Genomic DNA, 17479 nt, shown 5'->3' with positions numbered 1-17479 from the left:
AATAAAAAGAACAAAAATCGGTCAAAATTGATAACTTCAATCGTCTGAAACAATAAATTAATTAAAATCGTTTGAGGTTTAGATTATTAGTAAAAAATAAAAATTTTTAGATTATCGTAAATAATCGAAACTAGATCGTAGTTTATTTAAAAGATGTAACATACATTGTCGATTCATAGATTTTAATTTAATTTCAAATAAAAATCTTATTTATTATAAAAAGGAAAATTATTTGTAAACTGGTTCATTTGAGCAAATTGAAATGTTTGGTTAATAAATATTGCACAATTTGAATGATTCATATATAGATTTGTTTAAATGTTTTATAATGTCCTGAAAAAAAGATTGAAGAAAACAAAACTTTAATATCGTTTTCAATTTATGTTAATATTATTTAAAAAAAATAATGCTTACGAAAGCTCTAAAAAAAATCGTCTGCTTTTTTTTTTTTTTTTTTTCTTGATTTTTAAATATATGGATCGTTTATGCAATTATGAAAATATGCGAGGATAAGAAACGATAATCTGAAAAGTGGATAAATAAATATTACTGATACTTTGATTGAAATTTTTAATTCCATTTTAAAACGCAAAGCTTAAATAAAAAGTTGAACTAGATCAGTAATTTAGATTGAACAATAGAAATGTCTATTCCGAGTCGATTTTCAAGAGAAGGGTGAGTTTATAGAGAGCGACTAGGTGAATGTCGCGGCGCGTTGTGTCCTGCACGCTAGCATGGATTGTAGATTTCCATTGGTACATTATTGGTGTCACTCACTGTAAACTAAAGTTAAGCGAAAAACTTTTGTATTTAAAATAAATAATAGTGAAAAAAAAATACGAAATAAATCCTTTACAAAATAAATAATAATAAAAAAATCTATTCTAGAAAGTAAAATAATCTAGTACATAATTTAATAAATTTCCAATTATTATTATTTTTTGTGTTTTACTTAAAAAAAATGTAGCACGAACAAATTACATAATAAACTATTTTTTTAAAAATATTATAGGGTTAAGAAAACGTTCTATCCTCGAGTTTAGATTAAGCGATCAAATTTTCACGAATTACGCGGAAACCTTCATATTTTGGTTTGCCCACAAAATATATGCTAATGGTTATTATAATGAGACGTAACTAAATCTCACACCAACTGGAAAAAGCTGATTTGTCAAAACTGGTAAAGACAACTTGACTTTAAAAGACCGATTGAAATCAACAGGTCTCGTTCTATATTTCCCAACATATCCCTCGTACTTCGGGAGTAAAGGACTAGCAAAATAGTAAACAAACAATCGAAAATTCTAAAACTTTTTTTTGCAAATCAAGTAACGGAATTTCAAAATAAATAATTTTTTCTTTGTCTTTGATTTTGTATTTTATTTATTAACTGATTTATTTTTATTTATTTTATTTTGTTGACGGGTAAAGGTTAAGGCTCCTATACTATCAATTCAGGGGCTCTAGTAAAGGTAGGGAATGTATGTCTGTCTGCCTTTTCCAGTGACCGACACAGTAAGCAAAACTCATTTTCGATTTTAGAAGGAACAAACTAAGTATATGCATTGGTCCCAAACCACAACTTCTAAAATAACTTTCAGTTTTCTTCTAATTATTTCCGTATTGAGCTGGTCAAATATATGTTTTTTTAGGATAGTGTATGTTTTTTTAGGATAGTGTAGGATAGTCCGCACTTAAGCTGTAAAACAAAGCGACCATCTGCTGTGTCACCATAGATAGATTATCGACAAATAAAAGCAGAGATTTCAACTTTAACAGAAGGAAAATCCGAAGAAGGAAGAAATTTTTTTTTCCTTTCTGATTTCTTTTTCTTGCATTAACTGTTTCGAAACTAATACCTTGTCAGAAATTAAAACTCTAACACAGTGATTCTCAACCTTTTTTTGGGGCGGCACAATTTTAACAATTTCGAAACTTGACGGTACCCAATGAAAAAAAATTAGTTCACAAGTTGTTTACATATCTGTAATACACTGTGTTAAGTAGTTTGTGATAATAATTTTGAATGTGAAATAATATAATATGTACTACAAAAGCACGTTTATTAAGGGATTAATTATTTCTTTCCACAAATTTTTTATTAGTTAGTAACAGTTATTTTTTTTTTTTTGCTAGTTATTAATTGTTAGCTTGCTTTCTATAGCTATTAACTGTTATTTTTTGTGACTTCTTGTCAACTAGTTTTTTAGCTGATTAATAATTGTTAGCTTATTTTTTTGTTAGTTATCCTTTGTTTTTAATTTCACAATGCACTTTTAATTTCATAGCTTACTTTAATGATTAGCTTTTATTTAAGTTTGAAAGAAAATATTTAGCTTGCTTTCCTTTGTTAATTAATAATTTTAATAATCATTAAATTTTATACTTATTTCAACATTTTTTAAAATTGTCAAAGACAATTTAAACACTTCCTTCTTATTTTAAGATTGTCAGAGACAAGACAATTACCGACAAAGATGTTCACACGGTTAAAGCACGGAAAAATTATAAAATGTGTGTATATATATATATATATATATATATATATATATATATATATATATATATATATATATATATATATATATATATATATATATATATATATATATATATATATATATATATATATATATATATACACTTTTCTTTAATTTAAACTTTACTCGTAATAAAAAAAGCATTATAATTTTTATTGCATCATTTCTAATATTTGGCGGCACATTTTTAGAATTTGGTGGCACACAAAAGTGCCGCGGCACAGTGGTTGAGAATCACTGCTCTAACATATAGGTTCCCAACGTGGGCAAGTTGAAAACTTTTAAGGGGCTTACATACAGAAAGAATTTTTTTTATAAATATCAAGTACACTTTAGAATTAATATTTTATTCTGATTTGAAAAACCAATCCATAGTTAACACTGCATAAATTACAGGTTGTTAAAGTTTATTGAAAAAAAATTACTAACTAATTTTGTAGTTAAAATTATATTGTTTTAAACATTTTTTGACACGATAAAACCGACATTTTCTTTTTCTTTTCAGAACTCAAACTATTTTTTTTTAACAAAATATTGATAGTGTTTTTTAGTTCATTATGGACATGATGTAAAAATAATTGGTTATTTTAAAAAATTTTTGTTTAAAAGTTATTTCAGACTCTACTTAGAAGTTCGTGCGCACATTTCTTTTTTACGAAATGACAAGTTTCATAAAAAAATTGCTATGAAAAGTTCAAATATAAAATCATGAGCCAATAAAAAATTTCAATAAATAAACAGTATATTTAAATTAACAGTTATTTACAGTAATTAACAGTAATTTTTAGTAAGTTAACAGAGTGACAAGTGTAATATTTCGAAAACAATAACTATAAAAAAGTTTTTTTTTTTTTTTTTTTTTTGAAAAAAAAAAAAAAAAAAAAACAATAAAAATTTAAAATTTGAAAAGTTACTTTAAAAGCAGCTTGTTAAAAAAATTGGAAAAGGGGGGTTTTGAAAAAAAAAATTGTCTTGCAAAGTGGGAAAGGAAACAAAAAAGCTGGGAACCCAATGTTTCAGAGAAGGCTGGATTAAAGCATAAGCTTTTTTGGGTTGCAACTCAACTCTCATTAAAACAAGACTCGTTTTTTTCTTTAATTTCGCATTTATAGGAATAATATTTATAAATAAATAAATACAGGGATTTTTATCAAAATATATTTTAAGAACTATTTAATTATGAATATATTTTCTTTAATTAATATGAGTAAACTTAAATTTTTCACTCAAGTTTTACCTTGATTTATTTTTATAGTGGAAAAACAAGTTGTCCTATGGAAAAGGACACTTGTCAGAAACTTGTTAAAAAAGATATGGAAAATTTATGAATCCTATTATATACATGTTATTTTATGCTAATAGGCAAATTTTAAAGCAAGTAATATTATAAAACTTAATGCATGAATAAATAATTACAATAGTTGGTACCAAAAATTATAAGTTAAGAAAACATGTTTCTTCAAAAATCGATTTATCGATTCACTGATTCATCTATTCCCAAAAACATCCATTGAGTGATTCGTTAATGTTTATATGTTCCAATTCACGAATCGGACTATTCGTAGATTTAATGTAAAGTATCGATTATAGATTCAACTGTTCGAAGTTCAAGTGTTTGATTAATAAACTAAATAAAAACATATGTAAGTAAAGATGCATTGCTTATTATTCACAGTATCATTAATGTTTAATGAAACAAATATAATTTCACATAAATCACAATAGTAATATATATTACAAATTTTTATAATATTTTTATATTATAACTATAAAACTGTACTTTAATAGTATATTATAATTATTATTTTAGAATTCATCAATATAATGATACATTTTTATGTTAATGTCAATGTAAAACACAACATTACGTATGAAACTAGTTTTTAATATATGTTTTTTTAAATCAAGCTTTTAATTAATTTATTTCTTACTTATTGTGTAACTAATATACAATAAAAAAAATTGTTCTGCACTTAAATCACACAGCTAGGAATTTTCTAATTTAGCTTACATTATTTTTTTACATAAGATTTTAATTTCAATTTCGAATATAATTTCTTTTAACAGTCAAGTTACCTTATTTTTAAAATGATTTATATTTCACATAAAATATTAGTTTATAAATGTAGATGGCAGCACTATACAAAAATGATTTTAGTCAAAACAAGGAAATAAATTTTGAACGAAACCCTTTTTAAAAAAAAAAAAATTATGTAATTACACAGAGCAATGAGAAGAAGGAGACATAATTTCTTGCTTTTCAGACAAAAGAATAATGCTTCACTTTAATGTTGCTAAGAAACTGTAGAATTCATAGTACATATATGAAAGCATTTTCGTTTTGTTTTATTGACACTAGATGGCCACCTCAAAGCTAAAATAAGTAATATCGAAACATTTATGTATAGATAAAACCTGACTAACTAGAAAATAGAATTAGAAATAATAATGAACTAAAAATTTTTTTTAATTAGCTTAATAATACATTTAAAAATAGTGATAATAAAATTATAAATAAAAGTAACTGTGATAAAAATGAAATCGGAACGAATAAAAAATGAAGGGATGAAAGGAAAATTAATAATATCATAAAACACTTGCTTATTGAAATAATAATAATACTAATAATAAAAATTACCAATTTTGTAACGAATTAATATATTTTATATCTCATTTATACTAATTTAAGACAATACCTTGCAACAAATTTTCAAGAGGACTTGAGGCAAGCAAAATAAAAATTTCATTCCATAATAATTAAAAATATTTCCTTTGATATTTAATAAAGTCTTACAAGGAAAAAAATGTTACGACACTTTTATTTATTTAATTGAACTAATGGCACAATGTATTCTTATTGCAAGGACATAAAAGGTACTTCTTTTTATTTCTGTATATAAAATAAATAATGTATAAACAGAACTTTTTTATTACTTTTACTTTTATTACTATTTTTTTAAATTTCTGAAGAAAAAAAATTTCATTTTATATTTTGCTTCTCAGGAGCACGTTTTAAATAAATAATAAACACGTAGTTTCAATGAATAAAATAAGCACGTAGTTTCAATGAACTTTATGCTAATTCGTTGACGTAGCTCCAATCAACATGCAGTTCAAGTTGATGACTGAACTTCTAAAAAAAATTATTGAACATTAAAGAAGCTGCGATAAAATTTCAAACAGAATCGTTTACAATTTTATTTATAACACTGGCTAACATTCAACAACGACTGTGGAGTTATAAAAGATTCAAGATAGCGTTTTGCAACAAGGACAGACCATTTATTCAAACACAAAAAAGTTGGAAAAATTACAGATTGTTAATAAATAAAAAAATAAAAAACCTTTTGGCAGATTTATCGTATTTAGTTTTGTCAATTAATAAGAAATTAATTATAATTTTCATCCTTTTTTTTTTTTTTTGGATTTTTTATCCATTTCACGTCGAACTCGATTCTTTACAAAAATCAAAATTATCGATAACTGTTGAAATTATCGATACCACAAGTTGACGTATCGATGGTCTAAGCCAGGGATGGGCAAACTACGGCCCGCGGGCTAACTGTGGCCAGCCAGAAAGTTTTATCCGTCCCGCGGATAGAATTTTAACTTGCCAATTCGTGGAGAATATAAACAATATGCATCCATTTTCTTGTCTACTTTGTTTAAAGCTATTTTTGTTATTTCTTTTTTATCAAAGAACTGATGACCTTTTATTTCCTCTATTTTTGTTCCACAAAACATAAATTGATGAAAATAGTTAGCTCAAACAGCTTCAATTGGTAAAATGTTGAATGCAGAAGTTCTTTATAGAGTAGCCGTAGATTGGCACCACCTGAAGCAGTTGTTTCTAAGTATGGCAACGTATGAGTTTTACAAATTATTACTAAAAGCTAGTTTCCCAAATTTAATATTTCATGTCCAGAAAGTCAGAGCTATGTTTGCTTCATCTTATATATGTGAACAAGTGTTTTCAACTATGAACCTTAGAAAATATCATTTTAGAAGTAGACTAATAGACAAACATTTGGCCTCGTACCTTAAAATAAAGACATCTCACTTGGAACCTCAATATAAGGAACTTTTAAATATGAAATCGCAATTTCATTCATCTCATTAAATATTAAATTAAAACTTGTATATCGTTTTTTTATATTTTAGAAGTTTTTACTTGGCCCACCAAACTTTTTTCTCTCGATTTTTTGCCCTCGCCCAAAAAAGTTTTCCCAACCCTAGTCTAAACAGTTTGTCAGAGGGCCGTCTACTTGGCAAACTTGATATTTGGGACAACACAAATAAATTTGACTGATTTTAAATATGTCCACGTTTTAAATCACAAACTTTGGAAGAAGAAAAACAAACAAACAAACTACCGAGTATTCTTTAAAGTGACATTCTTTTGTAAAGAATAAGCTAGGCGATGACTAATAATACATCTAAGACTAATATAAAAGATATAAAATATCACAATGATTAATCTCATCAGATTAGATTTTAAAATGTAATCTGTTTATCAACTAAACAACCCTCTATATTTAGAAATATTTTGACAGGGAAGGAATTGTTTACTCGAAGAGTTTTGACCTCTGTTATTGTTTATCCGACAAATAACAGTGTTTATTGAGATTTAAATCTAAAACTAATAATGTTTTTGTTTTTCAGTGTTGGTACTTAGAATTCAAGGGGCGAAATGTTGCAAGTTTTAAAAGGACACGTAATTTTATTTTGTTTTATTACCTTCGTTAAAAAAAAAAAATATGATACATTATTTCATCTTCGTTAAATCAAATAATGTTCTGTCTTTAATAGATTTTAAACAAATGAATTCAGGTGACAATAATGGGAGTTTAAAAATAACATTTAAAAATAGATTTTTTAAAATTATGTTTCCGTTGTCGAATGTGCTATTCACATTGAATGTGCGGCATTTAATATTCAACTACACAGTTTTTTACTTATGATTCTAACTTAGATGGAAAGGAAACTTCTAGATAAAATATTGAAAAAAAAAAACCTCCCTCAACGGGGAAGATTTTTGAGAATGAGAATATTCAAATTCGTTTAACGTAAAAACCTATTATGGTTAGCCCAATGACAAGTAAACTAATATTTTTTAGGCATATTTAATGCCAGCACTGACAGAGCAAAAGAACAGTATACGGACGAGCAACTGAAGAAACGTAAGAAAAAAATCCAAGAACTTCAGCAGATTTTGAGTATAGCATCTTGATAATTACTTTTTTCCCTTGCTAATGCTATCAGCACTAATATAGAATTTCAGAAAATTGATGAAAAAATTGAAATTTGAAAATTATAGCAAAAATCAAGGAAAATTGAAGCAAATTTTGAAAATTGTATGTTTTAATATGTAGCTTATGATAAAAAATACCAAATCTATAAAAATCGCAATTTTGAATTTTTTTATTTATTTATTTTTTTTGCTTGCACTGATTTTTCTATTTCGCGGCTACACGAATAACACTAAAGAGGAAATTGTTTGCTGCATTTATACAAATATTGGATCTTGCCTAATAAACCCATTTAGAGGTACGCGAAAAAACAGTTCATAATAGGCAGGCACCCCTATCGGAGTGTGATGTTTTTTCCGGGCACGGGTTTCTATGTAATTTCAATCCTGGTGATGTGACCTAACTTCCCTATACGTTTGGTGTACATTTACGTGCCCTCTTGTCATATATAATAAACTTGTATAATAAACATATATAATAAACTTGTACATTACGACAAAAAATAGACTAAAAATGTCACCCAGTGCAATCAATTCTTGACATTCCAGAATTAAGTAAAATCTTGGGCTGTTAAACAAATTTCTGCAAAAACTTTGTGGCGATAAAATTGACATTTGTTAACGTATTTAAAATATGGTTTGATTTTATTAGGTAAAATGGTTATTGCGGCAATTAAAAAACAAAGTATAAAAATAAGAATTGACAGTAGAATACTGACAACAAAATTGTTTTCAATTTAAAAAAAAAAAAAAATCCTGAAAAGAAAGTGCAAATTGAAATAATTTTGACCTCATTTTATTAACTTAGAACTCGAATTTTACTAGTGGGTGATTTGTATGTTGCAGTCTGTACAGGTGTACTGCAGGACGAAATTACAGTGCGTATAGTTTTAAAAGTATACAGTCTTTTAATTTTTTTATGTGAAAATAGGTTTAAATCGATACAGATATAGTTTTAATTCTAGAAAAAAAATAATATCATATAAATTATAAACAAACTATAAATTAAAATCTGCAATATACAAACTATTTATTAATGATATGTTTCGCTAAGTTTTTGGTAAATAGCAAATTTATTATTCATTTGCGGTGAGATATCAATTAGCTTAGTGGTAGTTAAAACCGTAGGAAACAATGCAATAAAAAGTAATTGAATTAATTATGTAAATGCACAGAAAAAGGTTTGAAATTTTATTAAATTGATGGTTGAATTTCAAAAACAAAATGTGTTCTTTTTTTCGCTCGTTCCTTTTCCACCCTTCACTTATTAACAAAATAAAATAATTCTGACTTAATAAAAAATCAAAATGCATTTAAAAATTGCAACGAAATAAAATTTTAAAAGCACGTAAAGTTACACACCCAGGCAGACATAAAGCAAAAAGAAAGAAAAAAAAAACGAACAAGCGCTCGAAAATAAAGCTTACCCTACTTGTGAAAACTGGAGTGAAGCCTATTTTAAAGTTGACGTATTAAAATTTCAAAACCGAACAATTAAGATACATCACGAGGTAAATGCCATACTTTTCAAGGTCATTTACGAACTCGTGACTCAATTTTTTTTACTTCAACATTCATTAACATGATTTTATATTCGAAAACGTCTTAATCAATTTCAAATGCAGGTGTTTATAAATAGTTTGCTTGGAGAATGCATCTGCATTTTGACTGAAACATGTTGTGGCAGCTGCCGTATCAAATCAATGGAGGCGGAACACTTGTGTTTGCTGGACAAAGGTCCGCTTTCATTTTTGTGTTTGCTGGACCAAAATGAACTGTTAAAAACCCTATTTTTGAAAGGAAATATAATTTGAAAATTATATGACTTGAAGAGTTCTCTTAATTACTTCGACAAATGCGGAATAGGATTTATTTTATTTCACTAACGTGATATTAACATTCCATTCAGACTTTGGCGAGTCTTGGCTTTCTGTACTACAGACTCCAACTGCACCTTCGCACAACGCCCTTTTTTCCAATTCTAGAATTTAATAATCCTAAGGTTTTTTTCAACCTGATTAAACCCTCTCAAACAGTTACTTCAAACACTGTCTCTGCCTTAGCTTCTTCATTTGCGTTTATGTTTTGTTGGAATTCTTTGGTTTTGTCATCATCCTCTTCTGATATACATTGATCCTGTGTAACCACTTGCGATATAGTCATTGCTTTTATTTGCAACTTAGGTAATCAACTTATAAACGGGTGTGAGTTATTTTTTTTTATACTATTAGAGACAACTGGTCATGTTACAAAGACTTTTATCCCGTTTAATATGTAGGATAAATTAGATTCAAGATAAAAGAGGCCAACTTAGGCAGTTGGTTAGCTTATAAAACTGGTCAATTTGACAGGTTTTACTATATCATCAAGATGTTGCAATTTCTATTAATGTTTTTGGTTTTTCCCTATCACCATATACTACGACAATATCATGAACAGAAATTTAATAGATTCAATTCATCTATTTCCTTCTACAGCTGCAGCTTATATAACGATCATTATAACAAAAGAAATGGAAGAAAAAAAATTGAAAAATACTTATTTTTTGTACAGAATTGTCATTAATGTACTACTATTCATATTTCCTTTTTAAGTCACGGGATAAGAAGGAAAATAAGATTTAAAAAAAACAACTGTAGCGCATAAACTGTCGAATCCTTCCGTTATTGTTAAATCTGAACAGCTAAAAGAAACTGTGTGGAACTAATGTTTTATCTGTTAAGAAGACCAGGCTAAAGTTATTCGATGTCCTGTAGACATTAAACGCGTAAAAAGGGGAACTGGTTGTAAAGGAATTTCTGATTTACTTATGGAGTTTAGAAATGCAGAGTGTTTAAAAAAGATAATAAATCTAACATGTCTTGATAAAACTACAGAAGTACATAGCAAAGATATTACTGCTAATTTTTGTATATTAGATGATAGAATTACTCAGCAGACTGTGCAAGGTGTGCTGAAACTATTGGAGAGTTTTATAGTTTTGCTACATGGCCGTACAGGGTCGGGATAGTCTGGTTGGTCGGGCACTGGGCCCATGTCCAAGAGGTCCTGGGCGCAATCCCCGCTGGCCGAAGACTCCCCGTGTAGTAAATGGTGACTGATGCAGGTTAAATATGTCGCATCACAAAGTAGTCCATGCTGCCATAACAAAACATACCTCTGAGGGTAACTGTTCCAGGAGTTTACTTGTCTTCTGGATTGGTTAAAAATTGCAAGGCTACGGAGTTAAACATTAGTAGTCGTAAACCCAAAAATTGGGTCCGCTGTTTAACGAAGGTTATAAAAAAGTAAAAATAAAACACATGGCCGTACAAGCAGTGTATTGGATGATAGAATTACTCAGCAGACTGTGCAAGATATGCTGAAACTATTGGAGAGCTTTATAGTTTTGTTATATCATACCCTCCAACTTATGAGGATTTTGAAAATAATTCTTTCTAGTTGTAGCGAACCAAAGTAGAAATTTTTAAAGCAAATGGATCTCTCATAAAACTTTTATCAGAACTTAAGAATCTAGCCATATGGCCTGCGCTTTTATAAGTAATAGTGGACAAGTTACGCTAAAATTAATTTTTTTTAAATATTAAGACATTAATTTTGCTACCGTCTGAAAAGAAGATTTCTGAAACTACGGAAATTCCGTAGCAGTTGGAGGGTATGTTATATGGACGTGAAGGCAGTGTATTGGATGATGGAATTACTCAGCAGATTATGCAAGATATGTTGAAACCATTAGAGAGATTTATAGTTTTGCTATAGCAGCAGTCTTGAATGCATCAATGATGCAAGAAAAGAGCCATTTTCAAACCAAATCCTTCGCAAGATGCTCTCCTTCAACATTCAAAGACAGCTATTTATCAGACTGGCTAATGCAGGGATCAGATCATGGTCCAAGCGTCAGTGTCCCCTGATTGGGGACAAAGAAAGAAAGTTTAAGATGTATGGGAAATATCTTGGATTAACTTTGCAGTCATGCATTGAGTTTTTATGATATCTCACCGAGAATAGAGGTTCATTTTGATTGGGGATGAATAAAACAGTCCTTAAAACTAAAATAATTTATTAGCAGAATTTTTCAGAAAATACAGCTTTTTCTAGCTCTCAATTACAGCTCAAATAACAGCGTATTACATCATCAAAAAAGCGTATTATACATCAAAACACATGCTTTGAAAACCCAGATGGTTCAACGAACTTGCAGATCAGAACACAATTACAGTTTCAAGCAGACAAATAATCTCTCTGAAAAGGCACACTCCTATTTATATAGGCTTTGAGAGGAAACCCCGAGTTTTCAACATGATTCTATACAATTCTCGTATAACTCCGTAAATATTGGTCATATATCTTTGAAAATCGAAATTTTCAGAACAACCATTTCATCGCTAAGTCTAGCCGAGTCGGCAAAAAACTTCACTAAAACGAGTCTTCCATTAGATATATATTAGACGCTATTTTTCTCTCTAAATTATGTTAGAATTATGCAAATTTCTTGCAAGTTTTTTTAATTAAACTGTTATATAGGGCCCGTCTGAGATATTTAGCCACATACGAAAAGGATATTCCCAAAATTATACCAATATCTTCAAATTTGTAACAATATGGTTGCAAGAATGGCTTTACACGACAATGCCAATGTATGAAAGCTCTCTTTTAGTGGACTGCTCTTTCAGCTTGCAGTTCCCGTTGCACCCGGTATTAACTAATTCGAATTTAATATATCATGAAAATCTAATCTATAATATTTTTATATATTCAATGCAATATAGACTATCCAATATACAAAAAATATATGACAAAATATTTGCAAAAACTTTACCATTATTAATCAATAAAATTTGTCTTAATTAAATATATTATTAATGATATATTAAAAGTAGCACACATTGTCAAAATAATTAAAAAGAGCACTTCAAAAATTTTCAGAAGCCACCATTTTGAACACCTGCCTTTATTGTTACGGGCCTCCATCCAAAATTAATGTTTCATATGTGTGGAATAAGGAAGCTATCTGTTCCGATATACCACATTAACCATGTGTACCAAGTTTTATGCTTTTATCATTAAAGATGCGATTGTTTCACCCATTTGCAGTACTATTAGGAGTATCAATAAGAATAATAAATTTATTCATATTTCAGAAATGAATAAAAAATAATTTTGAATAAATTTTTTTTTTAGTATTTTGTTAAATCAGGAGACATTGAAAAATGTGATTGTTGAAATGAGGCTTTCTCTATTACTTAAATAGCAAGGTATTCTCATTTTTTTTCGCAATATTGAAAAGTTTGTCATAACGAGATTTGATTGTATTAAATAGTAATTTAATTTGAAAAATGAAAATGAAATTTTTTTTATAACTAAACATAATTAAACTGTGTTTTTGTAATATTTGTGAACTAAACTACAAAGAATATAACAAATATTATTCCAAATAGTGAACAGAACATCACAATAAAATATATATTTATTATTTTTCGATGAAAACTTTAAAAAAAAAAATGCTCTAAAAATATAGCTAAAAGAGTTCACGCTGTTGAATTATTTTTAGGGATTTATTAATTTTTCTTCATTCCTTTTTTTAATGAGGGTAAGCATGAAAAAATGAGCAAAAAACAAAAATTTAAAATTTGATTTTGTTTTTATCTGGAACAAAATAAAAAATAAATATTAAGTAAAATAATCCATGTTGTGTTTATCTGGGTAAGATAAAAAACAAATTATGTGATCTAAAATTAAAACTGCAAAAAAAAAAAGAAGAAAAAACTTATCTCAAATAACTAACATATTATTAACATGCTGCTAAAATGTCAAGTACTAAACACGCTTTTATCTCATGTTAATTCGAATAGCTACATTTCCTACTTAGAAAACAATATTTATTAGATAATGCTCTAAAAAATAAAATAACAATCCGTTTTATGCATCAATTTACAAGTATTTTTTCTTACCGTTTTACTAAATCATTCGAATAATTAAATCATTTGACCCATTTATCGGAGACTAAGAATCTAATATATTAATCATTAAAACGAGTGCCGATTTCTCTATTGTTTTTCTAGCCAAGTATTCTTACTTTTCTGATATCCTATCTTTTATTCCATGCCTTAAATTATTTCCATCAACAAGAAAGATTACTTCTTGTAACCGAAACAGAGCCGCCAGCTGACAAAAACTTGCCAAAAGAACGCCGACGATTTGGCGATGATTGGTTGATTTGTTGCACGCTTTCCCGTTTTAGTAAAATAGAAGACATTAAAAGTTGTTCTGCCATTTTGAATCAGAACATTTGTTTCTTTTTCTGCATAAATTGTTACTCTTTATTCTTTGCTTTCTTCGGTTTAATCAGGTCACGCAGTCTCAGTTCTTAAACACAAGATTTTATGAATGAAAAAGAAGGTTGGAATGATTGATTTAAAACATTAGTTATGAACTCGTTCGTATTGATGAGATGCTTTTGGGAGAGCTCTATGAGAGATGTTGATAAAAGAAACCTTTTAGAGCAAAGGGTAACGTAAGAACTAAAAATCCATTTAGTTATTTTAATGGTAAAACTTTCGTAATCTAAATTTTAGAAACAGAAATGCTTTTGTTAATAGCATGTTGCTGCATTATAATCATGAAATTATAAAATAATGGTTTTCTGAGGTAACATCATTTTAAAATAATTCTATAACACAGAAATAAATTAATTTATGTGTGTATGTTACGGTAACTAGAGCGTAAATATTTCAGTTGCAAAATCAGAATAATGTTACCGAAGATTATGGTAACTGGTTCGTTATTATTATTGTTACAGATTTTCAATTGGGTACCTGCACTTGAAGAAGAATATCACGGATACCCACACTTGTGACCTATGACGTTAGCGCCAGTTGATTGTTTATCAGCCAAATGGGATGTTAAAGTTGAGCTAAGTTTCGCCTCATATATTAGAATGTTAATTAAAGTGAAATTAATTAATAACAGCGCCGTATCGCGCAACGAATTTGTTGAAATATAGTTCTTTTTCGTCTAGTTCTTTTACTTAACTTATATATATTATTTGTTTTTGTACTTTATTGTAACAGTGATATATTTTCTTTTATGTACCTGGCAACTTCGATGGATAATAAGTTTGTTTATGCTATACGTGGCTTCATGCCTGCCTTTGTTTTAAGTCTTTGTGTAAAGATATACTGCCGTACAATTAAAAAATCTATGAAAGCGACAAAAAATTTAAAATAGAGATTTTTATATATTTGTCATCTTCGTATGGTAATATTGACATATTGAAAATTTTTTTTTCAAAAATAAAATTTGTTTTGACAGTTTTTTGAAATTCGATTTTAGCGTTTATAGCTCTATCAAATTCAACGCTATGAACATTACATTAGCAACTAATAGGAAAATAGTTATCGAGGCAATTTTCTGGGAATTAATTGTGAAATTCTCACGTATTTTTTTTTTAATTGTGCGGTAATATAGTGAAAGAATTGAAATGTTTGGGAAAAATATCGAATGTATCACTTAAGAGAATCGATACTTGAACGGCTTGGTTTACTCAAAATAGAATAAAAAGAACAGTTGCTAATGCAAACAAATGCCACGTTCCACAAACAATCAGGATGGAGATAGCCACACTACGTTACTTGCATTGTATCCCATTGCATAAAAGAAGAAGAGAGAAAAAAATTGTACAGGAACAATTTTATTACACATTTTTTTAAATTTAAAAATAACAAAATTTTAAGAGAACATCTTTTTTTCCAAGGCTACGTAAAATGGGATTTCGAACTTTTTATCTTTGAATCATTGCGCAACTACCTCAAAAAGTTGTGTATCGAGTTAAGTTTTGCAATATTTGTATTTTTTTTTATGTATTTTAAATTGTATTGTTTTTCTTATATAAAAAAATATTTACGTAATTAAATTCAGAATGAAATTTCAATTAAACAGGATAACCAATTCAAATAAATAAAATTTTGATAAAAGAAAAAAGAAATGCTTTTCAAGCAGATTTTTTTTATCTACTGGAAAAGCATTTTTTTGAGATCTTATTTTACAGAATTAGGAGAATTATAGAATATTATAGAAATTTATAAGAGAAACTAATTTTATTTTTTTAAGATTCAAAACGAAAAAAGTAAGGCGCATCACTTTCGACAATTTTCGATGGTGATTTAAGTTTTTTTTTATTTTTATGATAGATCCTAACGATTTTTGTCGATGTTAGGTCACTTATATTAAATTAAACATAAGAATATCAAATCGTTTAATGAGTTTTATTAAAATCTGCTATACTACCTCAAACAACGAAATCTGCATCACTAACCACACATGGTTCAAAAAAGAAGAATAGAACATGAATCTAAATAAATAGACACATTAAAAAGTCATTCCCAGTCATTAAAATCGGGTTTTAAACCCACCACTCTTTGATTTTAATGTAATCTTGAGCAATGAAAACCTGTAATGAAACAAATTATTACACCAATTTTAAGACTTTTAATTAGAATATTGTCCAAGTTATGGGCTTGTGCACCCGAGGGTCAAGCACTCCAAACTTTGCATTTTCAAGTAATAACATTGATACTGTTATAATAATTTCATCTTTTTGACCAAATTGGAAAAAGCAATTTTTAAAATGTTTATTTCCTTCTTTTTAGTTTATATCGGAATTCGGATTGATAAATCCCTTCTAGAGAAACTAAACTTCTGCTAATTGAGATAAGGAAACGTCCGAAACTTGTACTGCCATCCAGTACAAGATTCAAGTGGTCATTAGATCCATCTAGCTAGACGGGCAGTGGTCGGAATTTTTATTAACGATAAATGCTTTTTTCTCGATAAAATAAGGGAAAATTCTATTAGTAATGTTCAGAAAGCAATTAAAAATTATCAGGCTCCGTGTGCAGTAGATATGTGAGTGCTCTAGCCAAGTATAAGTGAGCAGAAAATCGATTGCTACACCGACAAAAAAGATAGATAAGTGATATAATTTGCATTATCATCAGTTGCTGTGCTTCAGTGAAGATTAGAGTACTCTAGTGCAGTCAAAGTGACCTGAATTTCGATTGCAACACCGACACAAGGCTAGGTAAGTGATATAATTTGCATTATCATCATGATCTGTGCTTCCGTGAGGATTAGAGTGCTCCAATACAGTCAAAGTGACCAGAATTTTAATTGTAACACCAACACAAAGGTTAAGTTAGGGATATAATTTGCATTATTATCATGAGCTGTGCTTCAGTGAAGATTAGAGTGCTCTAGTGCAGTCAAAGTGACCTGAATTTCGATTGCAACACCGACACAAGGCTAGGTAAGTGATATAATTTGCATTATCATCATGATCTGTGCTTCCGTGAGGATTAGAGTGCTCCAATACAGTCAAAGTGACCAGAATTTTAATTGTAACACCGACACAAAGGTTAAGTTAGGGATATAATTTGCATTATTATCATGAGCTGTGCTTCAGTGAAGATTAGAGTGCTCTAGTGCAGTCAAAGTGACCTGAATTTCGATTGCAACACTGACACAAGGCTAGGTAAGTGATATAATTTGCATTATCATCATGATCTGTGCTTCCGTGAGGATTAGAGTGCTCCAATACAGTCAAAGTGACCAGAATTTTAATTGTAACACCGACACAAAGGTTAAGTTAGGGACATAATATGCATTATTATCATGAGCTGTGCTTCAGTGAAGA

General features: G+C 28.5%; 1 protein-coding gene across 1 annotated transcript in view; it reads right to left on the bottom strand.

Annotated features, from left to right (window-relative positions):
• The window catches only part of LOC107444534 (uncharacterized), a 399483-nt gene that overhangs the window by 217419 nt on the left and 164585 nt on the right, over nt 1-17479 (bottom strand). The gene's annotated exons all lie outside the window — the stretch shown is intronic.

Source organism: Parasteatoda tepidariorum, chromosome 4, assembly GCF_982258835.1.
Source record: "Parasteatoda tepidariorum strain Cologne lab strain chromosome 4, Ptep-v5.0, whole genome shotgun sequence".
In the NCBI taxonomy this organism is placed as follows: Eukaryota; Metazoa; Arthropoda; class Arachnida; order Araneae; family Theridiidae; genus Parasteatoda; species Parasteatoda tepidariorum.
Note: the sequence above shows the minus strand (reverse complement) of the source record. Positions and strands in the feature narration are given on the sequence as shown.